The sequence below is a fragment of the Larus michahellis genome, chromosome 5, assembly GCF_964199755.1.
Source record: "Larus michahellis chromosome 5, bLarMic1.1, whole genome shotgun sequence".
Taxonomy (NCBI): Eukaryota; Metazoa; Chordata; class Aves; order Charadriiformes; family Laridae; genus Larus; species Larus michahellis.
In genome coordinates, this window is record NC_133900.1 from 12515266 (window position 1) to 12543081 (window position 27816).

Below are 27816 nucleotides of genomic sequence, written 5' to 3' on the forward strand. Positions count from 1 at the left end.
GGAGGAGTGCGAGCCGCAGGCGAGCGGGGCGGTGCGGGCTGGGCGGCGGCGGTGGTGCCGGTGCCGGAGCGGCGGGCAGCCCCCGCGGGCTGCCGGAGCGCAAAGTTTTGGGTGGCGGTGGGGGCAGGGAGGTCTGCGCTGCCTCTGCGCTCAGGCGCCCACCCCCCCGCGCAGCGACAAAAATGCTGTTTCAAGAGTTCATTAAAAAAGAAAACCAACACAACAACCAAAAAAACCCCAAACGAACTTCCCCAGGACTCGCAGAAGATCCCCGCAGAAAAAAAGCCGGTCGGCAGCGAAGTTTTAAACCGCACACGATAGGAGAGGAGGAGAAGAATGCGAGCAATGCCCAGAGCGGAAGAGTGAACTCTCTGTCTGTCTGTCTGTCTGTCTGCCTCTCTCTCTCGCTTTCAGTCCGTGGCACCGCCAGAGATGTGCATGAGTTTGGCTGCCGCTCGCTCAGACTGTCAGGGGGTGTTGTTGATTTCCCTTTTCCTGCTGGAGGCGTTGGCTGAACCCGGCTCTGTGGCTTTCTCTATCTTTACGCGCAGACGTGTGCACTTGGTCTGTGATCTCTCATTCCTGTCCTGCAGCTCTATATAGATTGGTTTGAGATAGATATATATATATATAGGTTGGTTGTTATTTTGGTTTTGGTTGGTTGGTTTTTTTTTTTTTCTTTGCACAGACTGTGTTTTATCCTGAGCGGGAGGAGGGCGTAGCTGCTGTGCCCGGGATGGCTTCTCCTCCCCCTCCCCACCCCTGGAAGTGCGCGCCGAGGCTCTCACTTTCTGCGCCTCTCCTCCTCCGCCGTGCGCCCGTCTCTCCCCGGCGGTGCCGGCGGGTGCTGTAGTTTATGAATGGGGCCGGGGCGCGGGCGGGGGGCGGGGCCCCGCCTCCTACAATCGCCGCCGAGCTGTCAGCGGCGCGACCAATCGCGGCGGGCGGCGGGGGCGCGCACACGCGCCCGCGCGCTCGCTCCTGCCTCCTCCTCCCCGGCGGCGGGGCAGGGGCGCCCGTCGGCTCCGTGCTGGGCTGGACCGGCGTTAAAACCGGGCCGGGAGGGGGGGTTTAGGGGGGTGCCAGCGTCCCGCGACCTGGCGCGGGGGGGGGAAAGCTGCAGCTTTGCCTTGGCGGGCGAGGGGAGCTCGTTGCTCCCGCCGCTTGCTGTTGGGGGGGGACCCAGCGGCAGCGCCGGTGTGCGGGGGGGAGGGGGGTGGGAGAGGGGCGTGCCGGTGCTTCACCGCGGGCATAAATCTTTCTTCGTTAATGCTGGGCTGCAGCAGTGAAAGTGAGACCGTCACTGGAGCCGAGTTGCACACCTTGTTTTACTGCCCTCAGCCACCTTAATTTAGACAAATCTCGTGCCATAAAGTTCTGCTCATCCTCCTAAAGCATAGGATTGAGTTATTCGAAAGGAAACGATATTTTATGCAAGTTTGCATTAATAAGAATATTGAATGATTCGGACATAAAACCGTAGCTGTGTTCCGTCATTTGGGAAAGAGCGGCTCGCTGGCGCTGCTGTCACCCCCCGGGCGGTACCTGCTGCAAAACAACACGAAGTGTTTCTCCTGCCGAAACTTAGGACAATCTCCACCTCTGCCGTCCTGCGGCCAAGGGTGCGTGGTGCTTTCGCAGCTGCTTCGCCCCCCCTTTCCCCCCCGCGCCTCCCCGGGCCGTGCAGTCCCGCAGCGGGCACCGGCGGGCGGGCCGGGGCTGCGGAGCTCCGAGCGCAGGGCCGTCCCGCCGCGGTCCCCGCTGCCGGTGACGGGGGGCGGTCGGGACCGTTCACACGCGATGCGGTCCTCCTCGCCGAGCCTCGGTTGAACCGGCTCGCAGCGGTTGGGCTCGGTTTCTTGTTCTTTCCTCCTTTCGCGGCAGCTGGCTGATTTTAATAAAGAAAATCTCGCCGTCTGTTTTCCGCGTGCATTTAAATTAGAAACATGTCTTGTGCCGACCGTACTACTGCGCGCTGGAAGAAGTAAGTACGGACGTGCCCGGCGCCGGTGGGGCTCCGTTATCCCCGAGGAGGGGATCGGCTCGTTGTTTGCCCCGATGCCGCCGGGGCACTCTGCCTGCGCTCGACGGGCCGCGATGCCCGGTGCTCGGCGGGACCCGGGCGGGCGGCGATGTCAGGTGTCCCCGGCGGGCCCGGCCATGTTAGGAGGGAGAGGAGCCCAGGGAAGGCTCCGAGGAGAGCAGTTTCAAAGGGATGGAGGAGAGGGGACAGGCTGCGACGAAGGGAGAGCCGCTCGCTGGCAAAGGCGCTAGCGCCGCTGCTCTTACGGTCCCTAGGCGTCCCGGGGATGCGCGGGGTGGAGCGGCGCTCTTCAGCCCGGGGCGTGGGTGAGTGCCCACGGACCCGTCCCCTCCCCGGGGCCGCGGCCGGACCCGCTCCAGGCGCTCGGAGGTCCCGCCGGGCCGGGCGCGGGCGGCAGCACCGGGCGGGCATCGTTGCGCTTCGCCAGCGCGGAGCGTCTCTTCGGGGTTCGTTTGGCCGGGCGGAGCCCTGAGGGTCCTGCGCCTCGTCTCTGGACGCCCTCCGGCAAGCGGAAGAGTTAGTCAGGCTGGGGATCCCTTTCACACGCCCCGCCGAAGCTCCCGGCTCTGGGAGCGGACTCGCAGCCGGTCTGCCTTCCCGCAGCCGGCCTGGCACTTCTCCCCGGTCCGGTGAGGGGTTCTACACATCGACCCTCCGAGCAGCGGCGGGCAGGGAAGGCTCCGCGGGGTTTCGCTTCCAGCAGAGAGCGGGCAGCCCGGGGATATCCCGCGGCCGGGGCGCGGGGGAGAAGCCGGAGCCGTCAGGCGGCCCCGGCGAGGGTGGGGGGACGCGCTTTCGTGTTTTCAGGGTAAAAGCAAAAGGAGCGGACGATTCCCCTCCCACCCTCCCCCGGTAAGGTGACTAATGATGAAGCGTTACTAGTGTTCAGATTTAAAACAATTCATTACCAATTTTCCTGTCTGAGGTTGAAGCGCTAGTAAATAATAAATCAGCTAAACAAAAGCCGACTTTAATTTATTGCCCCAGCGCTAATTAGAAACATCATTTGAGCAATAAACTTAAACACTTCCAGCAAATAATGCACGTGAAACCCTTCTCTCCTGTGTCTGGGTATTTGTGGCCGCACTGCATTAAGACCAGCTTCATCTGTGGCGGAATTTGCTCTCGCCGGGATGAATAATTGAAGGGGGAACGGGATCCGAGGAGGCTGTAATTGAAGAGCCCTTGTCACCTCTGCTTTTATGTATGTTAGTGTAGAAGTCCATCAGCAGCTCCTTGATGGTGTATAAAACGAAGTGGCAGCCCCTCCAGCAGCAGGAGATACTGTATTCCATTAAAAAGACCGTGTGCGTGCCGCAGAGAGGGAAACTCTCAGGGCTAAAAGCCACTTGAAGTCTTCAGACCGATTGATCTGTATTCTCTCGTTATAATCCGTCTCATCATACTTGAGTTAATGAGGCAGGGGCGGGGGTGATCTGATGGTCCTTGACAAATTCATTAGGGAGGCTGCGGGACATTTTATTTGACTGTTAAACATCGTGTTTGTTTGGTTTAAGCAGTGCCAACATCAGCATGCCGCTGCCTGGAGCAATAGCGTTTTGTTAGCAAGGGCTTCTGTAAAAAGATCCTGGAAAGGGCACTGGGTGTGCGGAGGGTTTGCTCCTGCCTTGGCTCCTCCTGCCCCCTCCCTCCCGGTGCCGCGGGGAGCTCGGTCTGGGGTAAATCCAGGCGTGTGTACATGGTATGAGCACCGGTATTTTCTTCACGCTGAGGGTGGCAAAGTAGCAGTGAAGGGTTGCTATTAAATGTGCAAAGGCTGTATTTTTTTTTTTTAAGAGAACGCTATGCATTTGTATTGACCTTAAAAAAACAACAGCAGAAGGAGACTGGGAAACAACTCAGTGTTTTAGCAAGAAGCACACGAGTTTCTTATTGTGTTGTGATGTAGCATACTTGCGTTTGCTTGCCTAACCAGCTTAACAATGTGGCAGACGCTACATATTACAGAGCTTTTTTTTTATTCTGAACGGTGTATTTTAAAGTTTCTCTAACATGCTATTGATACAAGGTGCAATTTTTAAGGCAAATCAAAGTTTAATCAAATTTACTTGAGGCTATTAAAGGATTTCTGCCAAATCTGCCCTTTTTCTCTCCCTCTCCCCTTGCTGAGAGGGAAAAGTGAATGCAGGAACAGGTGCTCCCAAAAGGGATAAGAACTATTTTTATGAATAGTGTATGAAATATGTATGTGTATGTACGTGCTTTGTTCATGGCAGCTTTGTAGATGAGACCCAGCTAACGTTCCTTTATTTTCTGGTAGTTGGTTCCTCTCTGTCCTTTCATTTAAGGGAAACAGTTTTGTGGAAAACAGAATAATTAATCTGCTCGTGGAACCTAACATCGTAATATTTTTTTCCTGGAGATCAGTCTTCAAACATTCTCAGCTTTAAGTGCCTTGTAGGATTCTGCTTCCATTTATAGAAGAACAGTATGGGAAAACAGCTAGTGCCCTTTGCCTGTCATTTTCATACATTCCTGCGCTGCTGATGGAGCTTGAACCGCTGCAGGGAATGTATGGATTTGAAAAGAAATTATTCAGTAATGTACATTGCATTTCTCCACAGCAAAACTGGGTTATTAGTTGCAGTAAATACTGCTGTGGGTTTGAGAGATAAAATTCTGTTTACTTTCAGTAGTATGCAGTGTGTGCCTTTTCTTGAAAGTCATGGCTCGGCTTTGCTATCTGCTGATCTGTTCTAAGGACTGTGTTTATGAAGTAAGTTGATGGTACACACTGGGGGAGAAAAGGTGGTTTCATTTCTACGTGTCATTAATGCATCTCATCAGTTAAGAGTGTTGCATAAATCTTTTTTTCCATGGAGGTTAAATGGTATGGTAATTATATAATTTATACATGTTTTGAAGTCTCCCCTAGCTTAAGTTTCTGGAGCAGGAAAGGGAAAGTACCTTATTTTTTCTCCCCTACTCAGTCTTAAAATGTGAATGTTCTCATATTCTGGCATTTAACCATGAGCAACCTGCAGCTGAAGGCTCTCTAATGCTTTGCATCTTGTATTAAAGGTAGCTGCTTCTCTTTTCTCATGATGACTAATGGTGACTTCTTTTAGCTGTAAGATGCTTTGGATACTAAATACTGTGCAGTAAGTTTGCCTTCAGTAAGCTGGCACTTAGAACTGGAAAAGAACATTTCTAGTGCTTTTGTAGCACTTTCTTCCTGTTAAAACTTCTTGTGGGCCTTCTGTTTTGTTTGAATGCAGTTGGGCTGGGTGCATGCTATTTTATCCAGTAGAAATACCAAGTTCATGTGTGTTGGCTGGTCTTTATTTACAATAATTGATTAATCACATAAATAACATCCATTTTTTAAACTATTAAAGCTTGTAGCATGCCAGGATTTTGTCGACTTGACCTCCAATTGAATGCAACGATGCTTATTTGCTTGAGAAAAATGTGAGGTGGGCTACAGAGATAATCTCTTGTCTGGTTCTTAAAAATGCTGTGTGGCTAAATCAGCGCTTCTTTTAAAAACATGAAAATTATGAGGATGTTCTAAGCAAAGTCAAAGTTCTAGAAATTAAAAAAAATATTTTAATTTGCAGGTATTTGGCTGTAACTTTTCTTTTTAGCATTAGGTGCCTGATGATTGCTATGTTTATTGTCGAAGATGTTCACATATCTGTGCATATGCGTAAATAATCATGTCAACAAACAATAGCCTGTGTGGTTTTATCGGTCAGACGATTATTTTAAAGACCAAAAACTTCATGCAGCTAGCCAAAATGAAGCATATTTATAAGCTAACCTAGAATTCTCTAAACTATACCCTTTAAAAATGTCAATTTCTAACTCCAGAGGTGAAAGTTTCTCATTTATATACTTCCATTTTAAAAAGTACTTTCTCAAATACCACATATAGCAATACGAAATCCTCTGCTCCTCACCAGCCACTGTACGGATTATGACCTTTCAGTGAGTTTCCATGAGTGCGATTTATAAAGGGAAAGGGTATTGTGGGAGGAGGGGACAGAGGGGGGCTAAATCTTCTCAGTAGCACTGGTGACCAGCGTGGAATATGTCGAGTTGCTTGCTCTCTCTCTCCTCCTCATGTTTTAAGATGATTTTGTTTTGACTTCGGATTCAATAGAAAAGGCATGCAATTTTTATTTAATTAAAAAAAAAAGTTTCCTGATTGAACAGCCTTCTGATTGTTCCATTATTCAAATATAATACAGTTTAAATGTAGAGCCACACAGTTAGAGCCCTATACTTTTCTGTGTGCTGTACTTCATAGTATTAAATTTTTATCCTTTGTTGACGTAAAAGTAGCGTACTGCTAGTTATAAAGTCATTGCAGGGGTTTTGTTGCTACATCTAATGAGAGAATCAAATCATAGCTATTCCTATTTTATATCTTGCTGTGCATATCTTATTTCAAAATAACTTCTTCCTGATAATATGCTGCTCTCTTTTTAGTTTCATATGAATTAGGTAAAACCTGTGTGCAAAATAGTTCAAGGTACCTTCTCCCATAGCTGGGAAGGGGAAACTCTACTGGCTCAAATAACGTATAGAAGCCATCTGCATAGTTTAATTGAAATAATATTTGGTGATCTAAGGGATGGAAATTGTTCCTTTTCTTTAACTGTCTGAAATAAAACTAGGATGTAAAACAGCTGTCTTGGCCTATGGAAATCAAGGTTCTGCCAGTCTGTTTCTTTTCTTCATTTTCTACTTCTATCTTCCTTTATTATCTTTGGATCCCAAGGAGTCTTTCTTATTTTCTAACTGGTTTTGTCTGCAACAAGGGGCTGGGTTGGTGGGTTTAAATAGACTTTGGATAGAGTGAAAAATCTTTGATCTATGGCTATGACTGCTTCCAAATGATTTGCTTGCTGGGACTGGACACTGTCCATGCCCTTTCACTTCACTATCAGATAGGCACACAAAAAGGACTTGACATGCTACCAGATGCATAGTTAATCATTGCATTAGGTCTGTAAAGGGGTCCATCCAGACTCAATTAGGTCTACCATTTTTAACTAGTGTTCGCTCTGTAGTTTGTTTGGGGCGCAATATTAATTCTAACTGCTGTTCTGTTTTTTTAAAAAGTGCTTTAACACAGTTCTATGTTTTTACTTTCAAGGGGTCTTCTCTGCATTTGTTCCGTCCTACGTTTATTTCTAACAACTGGGTGTTACGGTATAACAATTATTATTGCAGTATGACATATTGTCTGAAGCTTTAATAAAAAGATTTTTGTCTTTTCGTAATTCAGCTGTTTTCCTTTCTCAATACCGTTTTCTGAAAGTGCATTTGAAATAAGCTAAATGCAGTGACGGGCATGTATTGAGGCAGTGTTGAGGAAAAAAAGCTTACAAGAGTATCTAGAGGTTCGGAACAGAATCTTAAACTTTGAAAACCAAACAGCAGCAGTTTTCCTATCATTTATTTACACAAGAGCTCATTCTCATATCTGGCACTGCGTACTTTTGTGTGGGAAGGATATTAAGGGTGCAGGAGTTAGAAAGATTCATCTGTAGGGTAAAAAGCAGCAGGTAAATTATTGCTCTGAATTTTGCCTGGGATTTTCAGGACCAGTTTGTATATTTACATTAAAAGTTGTTAACCACATGCACTGAATAAAGTGCATTGAAAATTCCTAGCATTCTCAGAGTTTCAAAATAATAATAACAGCAATTATAATTGTAGTTTGTAGAGATAGCTAGTCCTTTCATGGTATGAAGAAGCTCAAGTGTTCAAATTGTATAAATTGTTTTGATCACACATGCTGTCTATATTTTCCACTAATGCTTATATTGAGGATGGTAGGCCTATGGAAGCAGCAGCATAAAAGGACATAAAACTATTGTTGCTGGAAAATTCATATAAAACAAAGGAGCACTAATCAGAGTATTTTAAAATATTTTCATTTTGGTTTAATCTTTTTTTTTTTTTTTTAATTTATTTTGGAGGAAAGGAGGAGCAAGGCATTCAACTGTTAAGTTTTTTTAAAAATCTGTATGTAGTTACTAAAGCTATTGTATTCAACTTTCAGGATATAGTTCAGCCTTCACTTTAGATCTGAGATTTCTTGCTCTGGTTCTTTGTTTCATGCTTGTCAGTATTCTTTGAAGGAGGGCAGATGCATTAAAATGTAACATTTATCATTTGATTGTAGTCACAGGGATATTTAGATGTTGCTAATGGACTTCCAAGATACAGGATGTATGAGTGACTACTACTCAGAAGTGCCAGTTAGGGCTCTCTGGGGATTTTTAAATTATTTATGCCTACCTGCTGCTCCGAAGTACAGGTGTGTGCGTGTGTGTAATCCATTAATGATTAGTATTCATGCGTGTAGATATGCAATGGAGAATAAGCCTGATACGAGAGTCCTTAAGAGGCATAGGCAGGTAGCTTTTCCCCATTCATCATCTATCTTGGAAGCTCATTCTAAGTGGCATCTGAATGCCAGCGCGCCAATGAAGGGGAATTGTTTATATGTACTTTGTGGTGGGTTTCCAGAGTGCGAACTTGAAAGAAAGTGGGACTTGAAATGCACGCTCATTTGTGAATTATGTTTTATCTCCCTTCACTTGAAAATTTATGAGGAGAGTGACTTAGGGTGCTTGCGTTGTGTGTTCCAGGGCTTGCCCCCACTGATAACACCCTTGTTGGCGTGAAAGTGCAATGCAAATTATGACAGTTACAACCTTCTGTTTTGTTTAACCTGTCAGTGGATTTCCTGGCTCAGCGCTGAGGGCAATGGCGTGTTCAGCTAGTTCCATATTCACCTAAACTTAAAAGGTCAGGTTTCTACAGGCAAGCCTAGTCAAAGCCTAATTGATGAGGAGGGCAGGGGGACAGAATTTACTGTTCTGTTGGCTAGTTTCATATCGTTAGGTTGTCCTGAAAGCATCAGGCAGTCACAGCCCCTTTCATGTAAGTGCTGACCCTAGACAGGAGCTGACAATCAAAGGAGGCAGCCACAGGAACCAGTGCAAGTAGGCTATTGATTTTTCAGTTAGGTCTAAGTAGTTTGTAGTATGGGTAATGGGTGACAGAGGCAGGTATGTCATTATCAATGAGCTCCAGAACAGTAGCGACAGCCCCCTCTCATATTTCCTTCAGCACTGACAGTATGCATCCAGCAGTGGTCAATAAATCGCCCAACCTTTTACTGACAAGTGACTTGGAGGTGGGGGAGGGGGGGGAGTCAAAGAGCTAAACTTCCGTACTTGAACTTGACGTGGACGTGGAGCAAGGATCTCGACATCTGCGTTCCTGTCTTGTCAGGAAAAAGAGCCGAGGAGAACGCAGAGAACAAAACAATGGTAGATGTGCGGCTGGGGAAGCTTAACTTTATGTTATGCCCTCTAGAAAGTCAAAGTTTTTCTCGAGATCAAGTAGAGTAGCTTAAAACGCCAGCCTTCTGTATAAACATGGTCTGGTTCGGTAGTTAATTTAGGTTACCATGGCAGAGTTTTGTTTTTACTTTAGTATTGCTCTGCATTTAATCAAGGTTATACTGCTATAGCAGTACAACAATCACAGTCTGCCATTCAAAATCCGCTTTTAATTCCTAGTTTCCTCTTCTTAAATTTCATGTATGGAGACTATTAAAGATATTGAAGCTTTCTTATAAATTCAAAGTGCTAGCAATACAGTTTCTGTTCTGACTACCAGTGCTGTTTGGGTCAGTAGTGGAGTACCAATACTTTAGGAAGTTGAATAAAGTTTTTATTACTTGTTTTTTACTAGCTGCGGTTTCTGAATTTAATAGAGGTAGATCCAAATTTTAGCTTTACGCTTAATTAAATTCTGAAAGATATTGAGAGAACGTAAAAATTGTAATAAGGGGTGGGTTTGTTTGTTTTTTTTTAAATATACTTGTATGGCAAATCAGTTAAATGAACTGAAGTGTCTTAATCGGAATCTCCTGAAGTTTTCTAATGTTGTTACTTTATTTGAGGGATGTAAGTTATCTGCATTTTTTCAGGAGTTGGAATTCAGTCAGGTTTTATGCCGTGCACAGATGTTAACAAAATAGCATATGCTTATAATTAAAAAAAAATCTTTAGACAAATTGAAATAAAGCAGAAGAGTAAATGTTTTGAAAAACTTCCTTAAAATAACTCATTGCTATGGTGTCTTGTTTAACAATGTAATGTTACACAGAACAGGAATCTGAGACTGTGTATGTTGAATAGCTGCAAAGTATCATACGTGACTGAAACTTTTTCATCTGCCTGCAGCGGCTAAAGCCGTTTTCTTTGTGGCTGGCTTTTTAACTGCAAGAGCAATGTTGACACAGACTCAAGAAGTGAGGTTGAAATTTATCACTGGATTATGAAATCCTTTAATAAATATTTGTAGAAGCTAAAAACCTGAGTAGCTATATATTTGAAGCAGTTATAAAATTAATCGGTTATAAAAACCTGTTTAGATATCATTATGTTGCCCATTGAGCAAGGCTTTGGAAGAGGGGCTGTCTAGCTGTCTTCCAGAGGAAAAAATTTCCAATTGGTTGGATCGAAGGTGTGTTGGGTTGTTTGAGGCCTTTGGTATTTAATGGGGATTTTTCCTCTGTCAGTAGCAACTCATTTATTACATCTTGCAGGGCCTGTCTTTTTTTTTTTTCTGTTAAACTAGGTAAAAAGTATAGCCATGCAGTCTGAATCTTATCTTTTCTTATAAACAGGTACAGCATCTTTTACTCATTTTTAGTGTTGCTGGCCTGTTGTGTTATTGCAGAAATGTAAAAAGGAGCTGCAGAAAGGCGACAAATTAAATTTTCATGAAAGAAAACCCTAATCAGCAGTGACAGGGCAAGAGAAAGATGATTGCCACTTGGTCATTGTGGAGAGGCACTTAGACTTGGTGTCAGTGCTTCTGTTAATGATGACTAATGTCTTTCTCGGAGAAGACGCATGCTCAAACATAATGCTACAGTCCAGGGGAAGAACGGAGAGATAGGCATTATTAAGGAAAAAGGCTGCGAATCCTAAAACAAAAGCTGAGGTCTTCAGATGAAAAGGCTAAGGTGTTTTTGCAATGCCAGAAAGCACAGCTGTAAAACTGTTCGTCTCACTCTTTAAGCAAAATAATAAGAATAAAAATATATATACATACACACATGTGTATTGTGTGTTACCTAGTCTCTGCTGCTTTAATTACAAAAGATTGTAGAGATGGCAGCGATGTGTAAGCACACTAGTCAGAAGCAAACAGTCACACTTTATTCCTCTTCTGTTAATGAAGCTTGCTTTTTTAAAACGAACAAAAGCTGCTGCGATATATTCTTTCCTAAGCACACTGCTGAATAAACCTTTCATAGTCAAATGTAAAATGACTCAGAAGACCTTTTCAAATCTCGAAGCTTTGGCTGTTAGGTGTATTGGCAAAAAAGAGGTGGCATGTGTCATTTCTTCAGCTTTTCCCAAAGTGAGACCTTTCAGAAGGGCATTTGCAATGCTTGTCATATTTTTTCATATACATCTTATTGGCCTGACAAGTCTAGAGGACCATGAGAAAACAGATGTCATTGCGTTCAGACAACACTAATTACTCTGGGATTTTTGCAGCCTCAGTGCTTGCATGTAACTGTCGATTATGACTGTTTATGTGGCCTATCATGGGTACACGTTGCACACTCAGATGGTACCCCTAGTCTTTGTGTCTCCTATTATCACACAATAAGATGTAAAAATCAGCAACAAGGACCACAACAAGGAAATGCCTCAATGTGTGACTTTTATATGCTTAAAATGCATTTTGTTAAAGATGGCATTCACATTCGGTATTAGATTTAAGTGTTTTAGCATCCGTTTACCAACTGTAGTGTAGTGCTTTAGCTGTCAGTTTCCACCGTGGTTCTTTATGTTGCAGGCTTTACTTTTCTGCAATTGCATAAACACTAAATGAAAAGCGCTGATTGACCCAGCAGTTGTCAGAAATTTCCCATGTCTGACCTTCATGCCGAACCGATAGATTTTTTTAATGTGTCACAGTTTGTGTTAGAGACCAACAGCCTTATCCTCTTACAAACTGCGTTGTTGATATTTTCTTTGTTAAATTTTCTTAGTGACTCTGTCATTTCAGAATCTATTCTTCCCGTGTAGCAATAACCGCTGCATGGTTTTTAACACAAAGTTCAAACGGTGGTCACGGTGTGGCCTTACTTTGTATGTTATCTTGAATTTTGGTACACGATTCCTAAGCAGAACAACCAATGTTAATCACAGATTGGAAAATAAAAGCTCCAATAATGTAACTTCACATGCTGATGAAGCAGAAATAGAAGCAGCTTTATCAAAGATGTATGATGAGATAAAACTGCAGTCTCTGCTGTACAGTTATAGTAATTATGACTAATGAACCGTCCAGTCTGGATGAAATGGCATGCCCACAGGGACTGTGGCCAATCAGTTGTGACTTATGCAAGCTGAACAAAACATTGATGGTGTTCCAGATTCCGCATGAGAGCAGGAAGTGTGGTCTTTGTTTGGAACGTCAGCTTGGTCAAGTTATTTTCAAGCAGTTTTAGAAATAAATGGCGTAAGTAAATAAAGTCCTAAGAGCTCAGGTTTGTTGCGGTTTTAAATGGGCATAATTACAATTTCCCATGATCAAATAGACCTGAATAATAAAAACCGCTGTGTCAGTGGCACATTTCTGGTGCAATATGCTTCAGAGTTGTTCTGATCATCTTGCTAATCTAAGTCATTGAAAGCACATGTTATATTTTAATGTGCTGAATACAACGAAAGCGAAAGACCCCAAACTTGTGGCTATAAGCATATATCTATTTAGGCTTACTGTGGTAGTTTATGTTGTAACAAATTTAAGACCTGATGCTACCATTTTAATTTTGAAGCACTCTGCATTTTAAACCAGTCTATAATTTATAAGTAAAAGACAGGTACTTCATAGCATTAGTACCTGAAAGACAATTTCTTATAGTAAGGAGGTTAATTCATGCAGGCAACGTAAAATGAAGCTCCAGTATGTTTTGACAATATAGAGACTAGCAGAGTAATAATTTTAAACCAGCTTATTTTTATGAAGACAATGAGTGTAGAAAAGAAAAGAATATCAAAAAATAGAAAAAATATCAACATTCTGAATGCTAAAATGCAGATTATATGGGGGCTTCTGAAGTCAATTGTAGGATAATAACACAGCACAAAAAATACTTTTCTAAATATAAGTTTGTGCCAAGTTGTTTAGGCCCAGTCTGGAAGCAGTTGTGGATCAGCCAGTTTACTTATGTGCAAATGTTTGAAGGATTTGGGAGTAAAATGATCAACACGTTACAGATGTTAGTAATATATTGCAATCAGTTTAGCATTTTGCCTGAACCCTTCCAGAAGGCCACAAAGAAAAATTATTTCAAAAATTAATTGCTAACAAACTATGGGGAAAGTAAAAAAAACCCACAGCAAACAACCTTAAAACATTTAGAACAAAGTTAAAGCATCATTTGACAAAAAAACGTTTTAGACTGTTGCGCTGTTTAAAAATGGTGTATGTTAGTCAGGAATATTGAAGATACGTTGTTTCTTAAAGCACACCTGAAATTAATACGTTGGTGTCAAAGAAATTGGCAAGTAAAGACTGGCTTACCTGAAATCTGAAGTCATTACTGGTCTTTTTGTATTGCTTAATAGAAAGGCGGTTATTGATTTGACATGTCTACAATTTTTCTGAAACATTTTTTTGAGTAATAAATTTTCTTCTTCTTTTTTTTTTTTTTTCCATACCATGTTGAAACTCAAAAGCTGTCACTTCATTCGCTGTGTTTAAGTTTGTTATGTTTTCCTGAAATGGAGTAAATCACAAGCATATCTCCAGTATTTGTCATCTTTTATTCTGAACAAACCTCAGAGTGCTGCTACATGTGGATTCAAGTAGATTTTTAAGTAAAGAATTTCTAATAATCCAGAGTCTTTAGACATGTGACTAAATTATTTAACCAAGTCTATTTGAAAAAAAAACCAAAAACCACCGCAACCAACCAAACACAAAAAAAGCCCAAACCCACAAAATAAACCAACCCATCCACACTAGAAATCTAAATTAGCTTACCACTTCTGTTATTTCTGTTTTAGAAGTGTCCAGAGATACGGCAAGGGGCCTGCTTAGAATCAGAATCCTTTCTTCTCTTGCAACAAAGCATATTGTATTAAATATTGCAAAAGTGAAAATATCGTGTGCAATTCAGAGTATAATGTTAAGATACAGAATGTTGATAAGTAAACTCTGAAAATTGACTACGTTTTGGCTATGCTAGATAATTAAGGGTAAGGTCTTTTGGAGACTGTAGCACTCTTAAGTCTGGGTCTGTTACACAAGGTAATTTCAGAATCAATAGGAGGCAATGTATTATGCACATTATCTAATTTTACTACACGGAAGGTTGCATTACTATCACTTTTATTTAATGATTGTATCAGGATTGTGCCAGTGAAGTCATGACTGAATTTGCTAGATGATGTGCAAATGTACAAAACTCACGTTAGTTCTTCCAAAGAGTTATTTTTTAAAAAGTAATGGATTTAAATCTATATAGAGATTATATATATATAAAAGTTTAGAGATTTTAACTATCTCTCTCTCTCTCTCTCTCTCTCTCTCTCTCTCTCTCTCTCTCTCTCTATCTATTATATGTTACAAGAATTTTTTTAAGAAGTAGTTACCTGTAGTAAGATGAAGCAATAGCTTTTAGGTTGTGTTTTTTAGGAGACTGTAGTGTATAATTTTACCTTTTTGTTATTAAATCATTGGTAAAATTCCTACAAATTTAGGCCCGCGTGGAACAGCTTTTAGCTTTTTTGGGATATCCATTGTTTTCACTTCGTTACCCTCTACACATTATTGCTGTTCCAGAAGTTGTGCTTCTAAGTAAAATACCACATGGGGTTGCAGATATTCAGTGTATGTATACATTATGTAAATTAAAATTGAGGAGCGTCGGATCTCAGGGATTTAATTTTGTCTTCATGTTGCTGTGTGTATTTGTGTACATACATAAGATACCTTGTACGTTGGTAGTTATATTTGGTAGCCATCTTTTTATATGAGAGTGGCTTAATCTACTTTTGCTCCTGTGTGCAACGTCTGAAGTCTTTGGAAAGATAAGAATTTCTTAGGCAAAGTAAACTGGTTTTAGTATTTGATATTGGAGAGCTGGTGTTCTATTCTAACTGTGAAATTTGCATCAGAAAACAGCTAGATTGCTTACATCTTGACACTTGTTAGCTTTTTTTGATGTCTTACCTACCACAGATTATACTGATGATATGTGACAATTTGAGGACTGATTATGATATCTAGTTCTGTGCTGGTTTAAATAGATTTTACTCTTGTCTTCTACTCCTTAGTCTCGCAGTGAAATACGCTTTCTGTTGTTTATGTATCTTATGCTGATCAAATGGTGTAATGAATCTGCACTCTGAGAAAGAGATTTGAATGGAAACTTGTTTTTAAAGAGCCTTTTTCTAAAGAAACCTCTTGACCGATTTCTGCTCTCTTCTAATGCACGAGCGTGAGAATTTTTCACTGATGGGAAAATTGCTTCCTCCTATTCTTTAGAATATTCTTCCTGACATTTTGTTTTCTCATTTCAATTAAATCAAGGCAAAGGATGAGTTACCTGCTCTAGTGGCCCCCCTTCCCGCATCTGCTGCGTGGCGGGCAGAATGGCAAACTTCAGTTTCCCCTGTTGTGCTAGGATTGGCTTCTGTTATACGTGAGCTTGCTCTGCTCTCCCATGTTGGAATGTAAACCTGAAGTGTGATTTCTTTGAGCTGCTGGGAATGTTCTCTGCCTCAGTCTCTTGGTGGATAAAAAATGTCTATCAGCTTTTGACTAAGATACCTTTTGGTTAATGATTTCAGATGTTTTCTGTATGTTAGGGATTCTAGATGTTGCTGATTTTCCCATAGGCTTTCATGTTAGAGTATGCTCGTTGACTGGTGCGTATGGCTGTAAGAAGAAATCGATCTTCTGATTTGGGAAACAAATTGAAGTAGAAGATTACTTTTCAGTGCAGAAAACTTACTTCAGTGCAAGTGAGAGCAACTGTGTGGCTGCTTTAACTTTTTCTGGCTTGTAATGACTATTACAAAACAGAGTTGGTCAGACCAGTGTGTGCTGGCTTACCTTATTCATCCCAAATATATCCCTAATTAGTCTGATGCTTGAGGCAGGTGTAGGAAAAGCTGGTGAAAGTGGGATTGTGTTGGCTTTGTCTAAGATTTTCCTTGTAACAAGGTATCTCCAGTTGCCCATTTAGGGAAGACTTAGCTTATTTGCAAAGTTCTGGCAATGCAGGGTGAACCTTTAAAGGATTAAAGATTTGCCTCTCATTACTCTTGGTCTGGATTCTGATCTTACCTATGCGGATCTAAATCCACAACTCATTTAACTGAGCTGTATTACATTGCTATGAAGCAAAGAGCCTAACAGAGTGAGAAAGACCATTTTCCTGTAATGTCAGTTTTGAGATTTTGTTTTCTGCTACCCCTGGAATAAGATGACAAGTCAAAACTTCAAAGAATGTATGCAAACTAGTGGCATTAAAAACCAAAAGAGAGTAAATTTAAATATTCCGTTTTATTTTGACCTCTTGGCTTTAAGTGTCAATCACCCAGCACTTTTGGGGGTATGACTATAATAGAAAGCAATGATCAACCACATCCAAAATTTATCTAAGCGGTTGAAACTAAGGCATTTTTTGAATGAAAATGCTTGTTTTGTTTGAGAACATAACCATTTCATTCTTTTTAAAAATGACTTTGAAACTTTTCCTCCACACAATGTTGAGCTTGACTAATAAAAAGTAACATTTCTGATGAGCAATTTCTACTTGAATTGATATACAGCATTTTGATTGATACACAGTTCCAACGTGAATCGATATATATATTTATCAATGGAAATTGATTTTCAGAAATTTTTTACTATCTCTACACTTTAGCACTTGTGTGTTGTGTCATAGGTATTTGTTTTTCAAGGGTATCTGCCAAGATAGTTGCAGATACTGTTCTGTTGCTTGTTGGATTCTAGATGTTTTTGTTGTCCTGCCTCCTACCTCTCTTTCACTGTTTTTAGGTATTATATTTAACCTTAAATGTTTTTTATTTCTCTTTGATGCGAAAGAAATCTTAAGATCCTGTGCTTTCTTGTTGCTTGTAGGTAAGGGTTGCTTTGCTTTTTTCCCTAGCCCTAAACTAATAAAGTAAATATCACTCCCAATGTATAATATTAATCTTTCAGAAGTTTTTCCTGTACTGGGGAAAATAAATAATTAGAGATAAGTAAGAGGTGAATGATGTGAAGGTATAAATACTCTGTAGATTTAAACATGCTGCATGGCAACTCTAGGTCTCTTTTGAGGTAGTCATGAAAACTTAAATTGTGTGCCTCATATATTTAAGGCCAGTGAGCCTATATGATTTTATTAACGTGCTATAAATCTTATATTCACGAGCGGTGTTTACTACTGTGCAGTATATTTAAAAGAAAATTTATGCCTCACTGCAGAAGGAAGGTAGACTAGAGAAAAAATACAAGGGTGGATCTCAAACATTTATCCAAATCTGACAAGTGTTTGCAAAAGAATTTTCTCCTGTAAATTTCTGCTGAGAGCAAATGATGCATATTCTAGCCTCAATTTTAATAAAATCCATAAATATTTATTTATGCATACACAGGTAGAACAAGGGCATTTCTTTTTTCGTTGTCTATACACAGAAACCTTGTATGTGTTCATATATGACACACTCTGGATCATGGGATGTGTTTTAATTCTGTTTTGAAGTGGATCATTCTTCATTTTGGAGTAGTACCTAGAAGACCTTACTGGAGACCCTGGCCACTTTTCTGAAGTAATAGTGATTTTCTTGGTGAGACACATCTCGTCAGTCTTTGGCCACATGCTTCTTTCCCTGCATATCCCTTTTCTTCTGGACCCAACAGTATTCCCTAAGCAAAAGGGACAGGTTGTTACACTAACTCAATGTGTAAGTTAGGATGAGTCACAAATACTCAAGATGGGTCATTTCTCACGTAGAGGACTGTTTTGATCTTCCTTTGGTAAACGACTTGTGTTTTCCTCCTTTATAGCACCTAGGAAGACTCTCTCTGTGGTCTCTAGGGAACGGCAGGAAGTTACTGCAGCTGTGATTCACTCCAGTAGCGAAGCTGCCTGCTTGGAAGTTCCTTGCCTAATGCTGTTGAAAGGGCAGTGGTTATTTAACCGAGGAAACATTTTTTATTTCTATGGGTGCATTGTAGATTGCACAGAAAAATACAGTTAATGTGCCATGCGTAACCTTCCATGCCCGTTAAACTTGCACTTCCACCTTGCCGTGGTTAAAATATTAGTCAGCAATACAAAGCAGATACGCTGGATGCCTTAAGAGCTGTTAAAAGTTTTGTTATGCTCTTTATGCTCTTATACTCTTTATAATTAAATATCAGGTTCTCGTGCCACTTAAAAAGAAGGTATATGTACTTTACTATGCAATTTTCAATTCCATAGATAGCAACAAAAGCATTCCTCATGATGGAGAGGGACACAGAACAGTTTCAAAAATGATTGCGGAATGTGAAAATTCTACACCCTGACATACTTATCACTGGGCTTACTCTTGTAGATAAGTGATTACATAGTTAGTTTCTTAATGTGTAGTGTTAGAGATTATCTCTCTAATTATTATTGTGAATATTTAAATAAGCTCAGTAGTCTCAGTAACGGGAGATCTTTTATAGCTTTTTTTTTTTTTTTAAATTGGTGTTCTGTAACATATTTTTTCTGTCATTCCTGCAGCCTTCAGAAACTTCTTAATGAAAAAGTATTTCTTTTGCCCTGCCCTGTGGAAAGTGTGGAGTTGTGGCAGTGTGGAAAGTTGCTGTAACTGGTGAGAAAGGAAAAAACAGGACACTATACAGTACCAAGCTGTTTGGAGTCCCCTGTTTTATTTGTGTTATATTGTGTGTGTATTAAAATTCAGCTTACAACTACATACTCACTTGGGTAACTTAGAGCAAGTTTGGTCTGAGCTGCTGTGGTCCTGCTCCTCCTGCTCTTGACTCTGCCATTGTACCAGCTCTGCAGCGTGCGTGCTGATAGTTCAGCAGGCTGATCCATTTAAAAAAGAATATTTCCTACCCTAACAGAGCCAGTTTTCAGCTGTCTGAGCTCCCTGAAATAGTTTTCCAGATGTCGTTACCTGGTGTTGGTGCTAGTGCAAGAAATGGTTGGTATAGGAGATGTTTGAACAGGGAGCGTGGTACTGCAGCAGCCTGGATTTATGTTTCCTTAAATAGCTGTGGAAATGATGCTCTCAGTCTCCTTTTCACAAAGGTTGCTCTTTTGTGCATCCTCTGGATTGTAGGAAGAGGCACAGGTTTTTCACTGGAAAGGTAATGACTTTTTTCCCCCCAGGCATTTTGTAGACATGAGGGTTTGGATATCAAAAATATTTTTTTGTATTGGCTTGTGTTACAAATGACAATGAGGATCTGTCGTGTTTGGATATACACTCTTCCGTTTTGCTGCATTCCTGTTAGCCCTTCTGAGTAGCCCTAGTTATTAAAAGATTATTCTTCTTCTGACCCCTATGACACAAGCTTTCAACCCCTGCAGCTTTTTGGACACGTGTTCTGTCACCCTTTGGATACTCTGGAGAACATGGAGGAGAACTGAGGCATGCACTAATGTGCCCTAGTACCCTAGTTTACAGATTTATTATGCTCCTGGGAGAATAATGCCTCGATGTATCCTATTATCTTGAAATCATCCTTAACTCAATCCAGGCTGGGATAAAATAGAAATAAAAGCATTTTTTTGCAATGTTCAGAATGCAACGTTCAAAATACATGCAACGTACATGTATAAAAAATAGAGGTGAAGAAATAAAATAGAAGCTCCCACTTGCATAGAGATTAAATCTGAAAGATTCTCTCTCATGGATGCAGTCTCTCAATCGACTGTGATTTAAGGCATAGGGTACGCAAAAAGGGAGGATCATTACTATGTGTACATATGTCAGGAAATCACCTCTAGCAAGTCAGCTGGGTCCATAGAAGGAAACCTTCAGATTGAAGAAACGCCTTCCAGTGACCTGGAGTAACCAAGAGGAATCTTTGGCATGCAGGAAAGTGGTGGGAAGCACATTTGGACCCCCAGGATTCTTGAATAAGTTTCATAGCTGGATTCAGTGGACACCAGCATGATTTCTTTCAAGCTGGATTGCTAGTGTAGTATGCATATGTATACAACAGAGACCGAGTTAATATTTTCTGTGAACATCTGTGTTATGAAAGTATGACTGAAGAGCGTGTGATCTACTAAACTAAACAGTTCAGTTTACTTGCACGTCAGATGGTTTCTTTGGTATAAACACACAGGTTGAAAGCAAAGATGATCTCCTCCTACATGGTATTCTAGTTCATTTCAGGTAAGAGGCAAATACCTGATTGCCCTGCAGGCAATGTAACATTGTGTCCTATTCTGCAGGTCTTTGGCATGAAGCCTGATTAGTAAGTGTGGTACACAGATTAATTGTATGACTTTCAATGGCAAGATAATTTGCCTTCACAGACCGGGGAGCAGCTGTACCGGCTTCAATCCGTGGCCTGCATTTAGTCTTGGGCAATGTTGGAGCTACGTGAATGACAGCCCTCAGCATTTTGTATCTTCATTGTCTTCATTTGCAGTTAATAAAGCATGGGCTGGAGGGTACATGAAGAGGTTTGATGTCTGTTTGCATTGTGCCTGCACTGCCCAGCACTCTGTATATTCGCTTTGTGGATGTTTAAAATAGATGTTCATTATTGTCGCTCAGAAGGAGTTGGTACCTATATTTCATGTGTCCTAAGTTTCCTGTAAAAGCAGCTGGGGAGCTGATGTTATTTTTGAAGAGAGAAATACTTTGCTGTTAAGCTTTTAGTAGTTATTTCCATCATGAAGCAAAGAGAAATTCTGCAGGAATGAAGATGTGCTTTCCTATAACCTCTGTGTCTGTAGGAACTGAAGAAGTCTTGCTATCCACTGCCCTTCCCAGAAACAGGTGGGTTTCTTTAGCCGTCTCTCTTCTGCATTTACACATTAAGGAGTTCTCCACTGCCAACCATCATAATGAGACTAAAGTTTTTCCAATTCTGAGTAAAGCCACTATTGACTGGCAGCAATTACTCACTTTCTAATGGCGTCTGGTTACACAGCAAACTTCATTTACATGCACTTTATTTCTTTGTGTGGTCTCAAGATGGATAAAAACTTTAAAAATTTTAAATATTACGTGGTGTTTGGAAATATTAACTAACTCGGGAGAAGTTTCAGTGCACACATAGTGGCTGAATTAGCATGATGGGTATTTTTACCCTTTAAGGTGTATTCCACTGCTCTACTCTGTCCTGTTCATCCATTTACCTATGAGAGAGTGAAAAGAGGTGTTTGTTAGAGGGAAGGTGCTGGGCAGAACAGCATCATGTACTGCTTTATTTTCTCCTAAACCAATTTTTATTTGCACTTTACTTTCTGTTTTGATAGACGCGTTATATCTCAAGGCAGAGTCTATTTATTTAGAAAGTTACCTGTTTAAGGAAACAATTCATTATGTGTCGTGGAGCTGATGAGTTCAGTAGAGCCACCTTTTAATCCCTGATTCCCTGTGGATTTTCTTTCACAATACCTTTCTCCTTTAAGTCCCTAAAACTACAGTCCTTTTGAGTGAATAGGGGCTATTTTATACACCACCCTGCTTCCAATCCAATTAAAGGCTCAATAATAGACGGATTAGGGAAAGTTTACTTCTTAGTAGAAGTGCAGCTTTGGAAAAATAGTGCGTTGATAGCAAGAGGGAATGTGAAGGAAAGCGGAGAAAATTAAGGAGATAATGGTCAGTAATCTTAACTTGTCTGATGTTTGCGCTGTTCACAATATAGCGGACTCTCAAAATACATAGAACAATGATTCAGATTCTTTAACCATTTTGTTGCTGGAGTTTGCTTGTCTCTTCAATTTTCTTCACTCTTGCTTTTGTTATCTGCATCTCGCACAAATGCCACCTAATCCTTTACTTTAAGTCCTCAGAGTAGGAGACTTTTGTAGTGTTTTCTTTTGGGGGGAGTTGAGGAGAAACGTAGGAAAGCAAAGAGTTGATGACAAAGTTAATCTGTTGTATTATGAAAGTAGTTAAGTATCAAAGTTTGTACAACACGTTTCAATTATGTTTTTAGGAGAACTGCCATTGAAGAACCTCAACGACAAATAGCAAGCTCCCTTTAGAAGCCTTTGAGTGAAATGATCAATGTTAAAAACAAAACCTCAAAAATGTTATGTAAAACAGAAAACACAGTATTAAGTATCCATAAGCGTTGTTGGATGCATAATAAATACATTAAGTCAAAGTAAAAAAAAATTCTTGGCGGGCTTGGTTTACATGAAAGTCATGTTTCATATTCAGTGCCTTGACTGTCACTTCACCTTACAGGTTGGTTCCAAAGCAAATAGTTTTACTGTAGAGCTATGAAGGTGCAAATATCTCAGAATTACACTTTGAACTGTATCCCTTGCATGTCTTTCAAAGGATCCTCTGACCATACCAGTCAGTGCCAGTGGTTAGCAAACTGTTAAGACCATGCTCTTTTTTCGGAATACTGAGTTAGGTAGTTGAACAAGGAATGCTGCTTTGTGCCATCAAACCTTTCTCCTTTTTTTCCCTCCTCTTTTTTGGAGGGGGGAGGGGGGCGGATAAATTAAGCCTTCTCCATTTTGTAGAACAACGAGTAGTCATTATTTTCAGCTACTTTGCTACCTTATTATTGCCAAGGTCTCTACAGAGCCTTTTTCTTTGCCCACTATAGTGGATTGTAGTGGGCTAAATGTTTAATGAGTCAATGCGTTAAAGGCTTCACTTTTCTTCCAATTAACCCCAAGACCACTCTGGCATTTTTGTAAATCCACAGAAGTATTTTGTGAGGCCTAAAGGGTAAGCTGCAGGCAGGCTGTGAAGAATGTAAAAAGACTAACCTGCTAACAAACACTGTGCAATAGGACAAAGAGAGTTTAATCCGTATTATGGTAAATGCTGGCTTAGTGTCCCAAAAGGGCTTTGCAGAGTGGAACAAAACAAAGAGGGCAGCACCAATAAAAATCCAGTGCTTTCATTTTTATACACAAAATTGTTGCAAAAGAAAAACTGATAATAGCATTAAGAAAAGGTTTGAATAGTGGTTTTAAATATGATACTAAACATTGCAATTGTTCACCATTTGAATACTGTTTGTTATACATAAAGAAGCTAAAAGCAACATAGAGGCTCCAATTGATTGAATATTCATGAAAATTGGTCAGATGAGTGGCTCAATTTAAATTTGAAATGTTTGTGAATTAGTATATCATAAGATAATATATAACTTATATGTTCATTAGTGTGTGTGTTTCTACAGAGACAAACATAGGAATATATTTTATGTGAATATGTGCAAAATGCAAGGACATTTATAAAATATGTAGTAAAATGGTAAGGACTCTTATTTATCCTCTTAAAAGGCAAACAAAAAACCAAGGCTGGTCACTGTTATCTTAGTCAAAACCTATTGAAGATGAAGGGAGATTTGCAGAGTACAGTATTACATTCAAATTCTTAATATTGAAAAAGAGGCTAGCTGCGCTCATACTTTAAAAATTGGAACATATGAGAAAATTAAGTAATTACTTTTTAAAGCTTTAGTACTGTGATTTCATCTCTCTAACTGTTTTGATAAGAGGAATATAGTATACTCAAATGTAAAATAAAAAAGCTTGTATCTGTGAAAAAAGAGGAGAAAATAAATAGCATTCCAGGCATGCAAGGAATAGTGAAAAAAGTGCCACATTCCTGATGCTGCTTTAAATGCAAGGTCATCAGCTGTAAAAATAAAAGCACAAAGTTCTGAGCAGTGCATAGGGTAATTTAGGAAGTGTTTTCCCATTACTTTGTTAAAAATACCTAGTTACTTTAATTATACTCACATCTTCTCTAACTATATGAATAAATCTCTTACATGTTACACGTCTCCCCCCGACTCCTGAAATGAACTTCTGTAGCAGTGATCTGTCTCTCCTGAGTCTCGCTGCATTACCTCATAACCATCCTTTTCATGTTTGTTTTAATTTTCCTACAGTCACAGGAAGGAATGAGGTTTGTGCTTTAGTGTGCTGGAGAGCAATTTTTGAAGACATAATTAACAAGTGTGATTAATACAGTCTTGCATATCTAAAGCAGATTTGAAACTGAGTATTTTGCTAGGAATAACGTATTGTCCTTGAAAACGGGGAAGGATGGTAAGGAGAAGACGTAGGTCTCAGCTCTCATCTTTGTGGGAGTGGTACAGCATGTGCACCCCGTGGAAGTTTGCTCTACGATAAGCCCCTAGAAATGGCAGACGGTCCTTCTGTAGCGCAGTGGGCATAAAACCTGCTCAGTGACTGTACGGAATAAATGGTGTGATGGAGCTCCATATGCTTTTGACACAGAGGGGATAGTAAACCATCTTTCGGCGTGAGATTTTGTGCTGAGACACTGAGCAAATTCATGGTGATATTCCCTAGATAGAGAGGGCTGCCTGCTGGCAACAGATACAGGAGTTCAATGTGTAAACTCTGATAAGGATGACATGTAATTTGTGTTACAGTTTGACTGTTAATTGTATATAAAGCAACAGCCTTTACAGATCTTTCCCTGAGAGCCCTTAATTGGGAAAAGCAAATCCATATCTTTAGGAGTATATCCTTTAAGGAGAGGGAAGGTAACTTTTTGGAAATAAGCATTCAGGGTGCTTTAGGTTTTGAGTACTTCCTTTCAGTATTGGGGAGTTAGGCCAGCAGTCGTCTTTGGTTTTGTTAGTTAGTTTTTCCCCAACACCTCATGCAAAATGTCTGTTTAATCTACTTTGTGCTTTTCCTCTTATAGTTAAGTATGTTGAAGTATAATTAAAATTAACTGCCATCACAAATTCTGTCTGCTAGGGGGTATAACCAAAATATTTGAATAACTGAGATTTTGGAAGTATTCATGACTTCTCAACAAATTACATTCATATCCATTTGCTGCAGACAGAAAACTGCCATGAATTTTTTTGATAAATTAGTGCTTTTTGTGTAAGTACAAGTAGGAGTCACTGTGTCAGCATAAGGTTTTGGTTTTGTTTTTCTAGGTGTGGTGATATAGAATATTCATGGCAAAAAATTTAAGTACAGTTGGGCGGTTATATTTTGTAAGTGTTGCAGGGCTAAGTATGAGTCTAACAATTAAAGAGTACAGGTTGGGGTTGGTTTGTTTGGTTGGTTTTTTCAGCGTGTTCGTTGTATTTGTAATTATGCGGAATGGTGGCATTTACATCAAAAATTACTGGACAAGCTATTACAATATGACAATTTTGCAAGTTCTGTTAGATTGAGGCAAACTTTTTTTTTCTTTCTTTTTTTTTAGCATGAAAGCAAAGTGAATAAATCTATTCTCTTTCCCTCTAGATTCTGTCAGAAATAAGTGATACTTGGTACCCTGTATTCAGTGTTAATTTCCCAATCTCTTTCTTTATATACATTTCATACCCAATTTATTTGCCCTTATTCTCAGCTACAGTACTGGAATTAATGTAAACTTTTAGTTTTGCATCTAAATGTGGCTTTATGGTAAAATCATGGATGCTCTCTGCATTAGAGAAATTACCTACTTCAGTAGATGTAAATGTTTTGTAAAAAATAGGCAATCCAGAGGCACTTGGATTTGCCACTTATTTTCTAATTGTCACTAAAGAACGCAGCTATGTTGAAGTACAAATTTTATGACATTAGAATCTGTCTAATTGGAGGGGCTTTTATATCCCAAAGGGGTGTAGTCTTTATAGTTGGATGTTTCTTGGAAATTGTTATGAAGTTATACTCAAGCAAAACTAACTAGCTGAGTTGTTTCTTCTGTGGCGCATTCATACAGCTGGCAGGCAGAAGCCGTGATGGAAAACACCTGTACAGTTGCAATGACAAGATGTTTTCAGAGGCGCAAAAGTGTGCGATGGTCCCTGAAACTGAGAGGAGGGTTCCACCACCACTTCAATGCAAATGGGATCTGGCACAGAAAGGATCGCTGGACTCAATTCGTGGCTGCCTGGTCCTTTCCCCCCACCCTGTGCCATCAGCAGGATTTACTGGATGAGTCAAGCTAGGGAAATGACCTGACAGGAAATTACCTTTTCTTCCCTGTTTTTTTACAAGGGTGGTTCCCTGAGCCAACTATCTCTGGGGCCATAGGAACATTAGAGGCAAGAAAGAGGAGGGCGTGGGACCGTGCGGTTAGAATCATAGAATCTTCATGGTTGGAAAGGACCTTTGAGATCATCAAGTCCAACCATACACACAAAAAAAACCCCAACCCCCAAAAAAACCTCCCCATACCTACAATCTCTGCCACTAGAGCATGCCCTGAAGTGCCAAATCTAGACGTTTCTTAAATACCTCTAGGGATGGTGACTCAGGAGCAGGCCAGACCATCCTAGTGGCAGCCAGCTTCCATGGAGACATAACCATAGACTGCGACCTCAGTCGAATTATAACAGGTGCATTGGGATTTTAATCGAGATCCTTTAAATGGGTTGGAAACGTATATGGGATGTGTTGTGATAAGAATCACTGAAGTGGAAGGTTCAACTTTCTCAAACTTAAATCACCATGTTATTAAGAACACTGTCCTCTGAGGAGAAAGCGTCTGGTGTTAAAGTAGTTTGAGGATATACCAGTTAGTATTGTCAACTGCCACTGATTTCTACTGTTGTTTTAATGAAATATTTATGTGGTCTTTATTAGAAATACACGTATGTTTTTCTTGTTCTGGGAATATTCCTAATTACTCTTTTGGCAGTTTGACATCCTTCTATATATGTTGGATGCAACATCATTTACATTGTCTCTAGATTGCTTTTCAAACACAGATCCCAAAGCCAAAGATTTCTACTCCAGAGCATCCAATTTCATTGATACCTGAAGTTGTGTGTCCTTCTGTAAAAGTCAGTTGTTTCTTCTAACTTCGTGCTGTGATTTTAAAGCTGCTTCATCCTATGTTCCTGGGCAAAAGTTGTGACTTCTACCATTTTTTCTCCCTCCTTGTAGTGCTCATAGGATAGCAATCAGAGGATAGCAATCAGATGTTACAGGTATGACACTTTCCCCTGGAGAAAGGAAAGTCATTTGTGTATAAATATTAAATTGTTGCTGGCTCTATGAACACATCCAGAAATTTATTCTTGTAACCCTAGTGCAGGGTATTATGATCTGCATGGGTGCAGCTACACCAATGCTATTTAGAAACTGCTTTTAATTATGGCTATTACACGTAATAACTTTTCTGATATACCTTTGTATCTCTTGCATTTAAACAATCCTCTGCAAGGTGCTTTTCCTTCCCTGTGGAAAGTTTTCTAGACAGATAATATTTGGAAAGTAAGAGTTAAGTTTTACTTTTTTAAATTATGGCTTTTTTTTTACTTGACAGATTTCCATTTTTAATTATTGTCAAGTCTTCTGGACACTCCTTGGTCCTGCATTTTGAAACTAGACGTAACTGGTTTGTACTGCTAGAAAACTCTTCTAGGAGCCCTGGTTAAAGGATTTTGATAAAGTAGTCAAGATACGAGTTAGGTTCATTTCATTCCTTGGCCTGTGATTTTTGCATTTTAGCATTATGGAGTTGGGAAATCAGCATAAGAGCATTACCGTTCATCTAAAAACTGGAGTCGTGTTT

At 40.4% G+C, this 27816-nt stretch overlaps 1 protein-coding gene across 4 annotated transcripts in view; it reads left to right on the forward strand.

Annotated features, from left to right (window-relative positions):
- LRBA (LPS responsive beige-like anchor protein) overlaps positions 1-27816 on the forward strand; it is a 414027-nt gene that overhangs the window by 235859 nt on the left and 150352 nt on the right. The window lies entirely within an intron of this gene.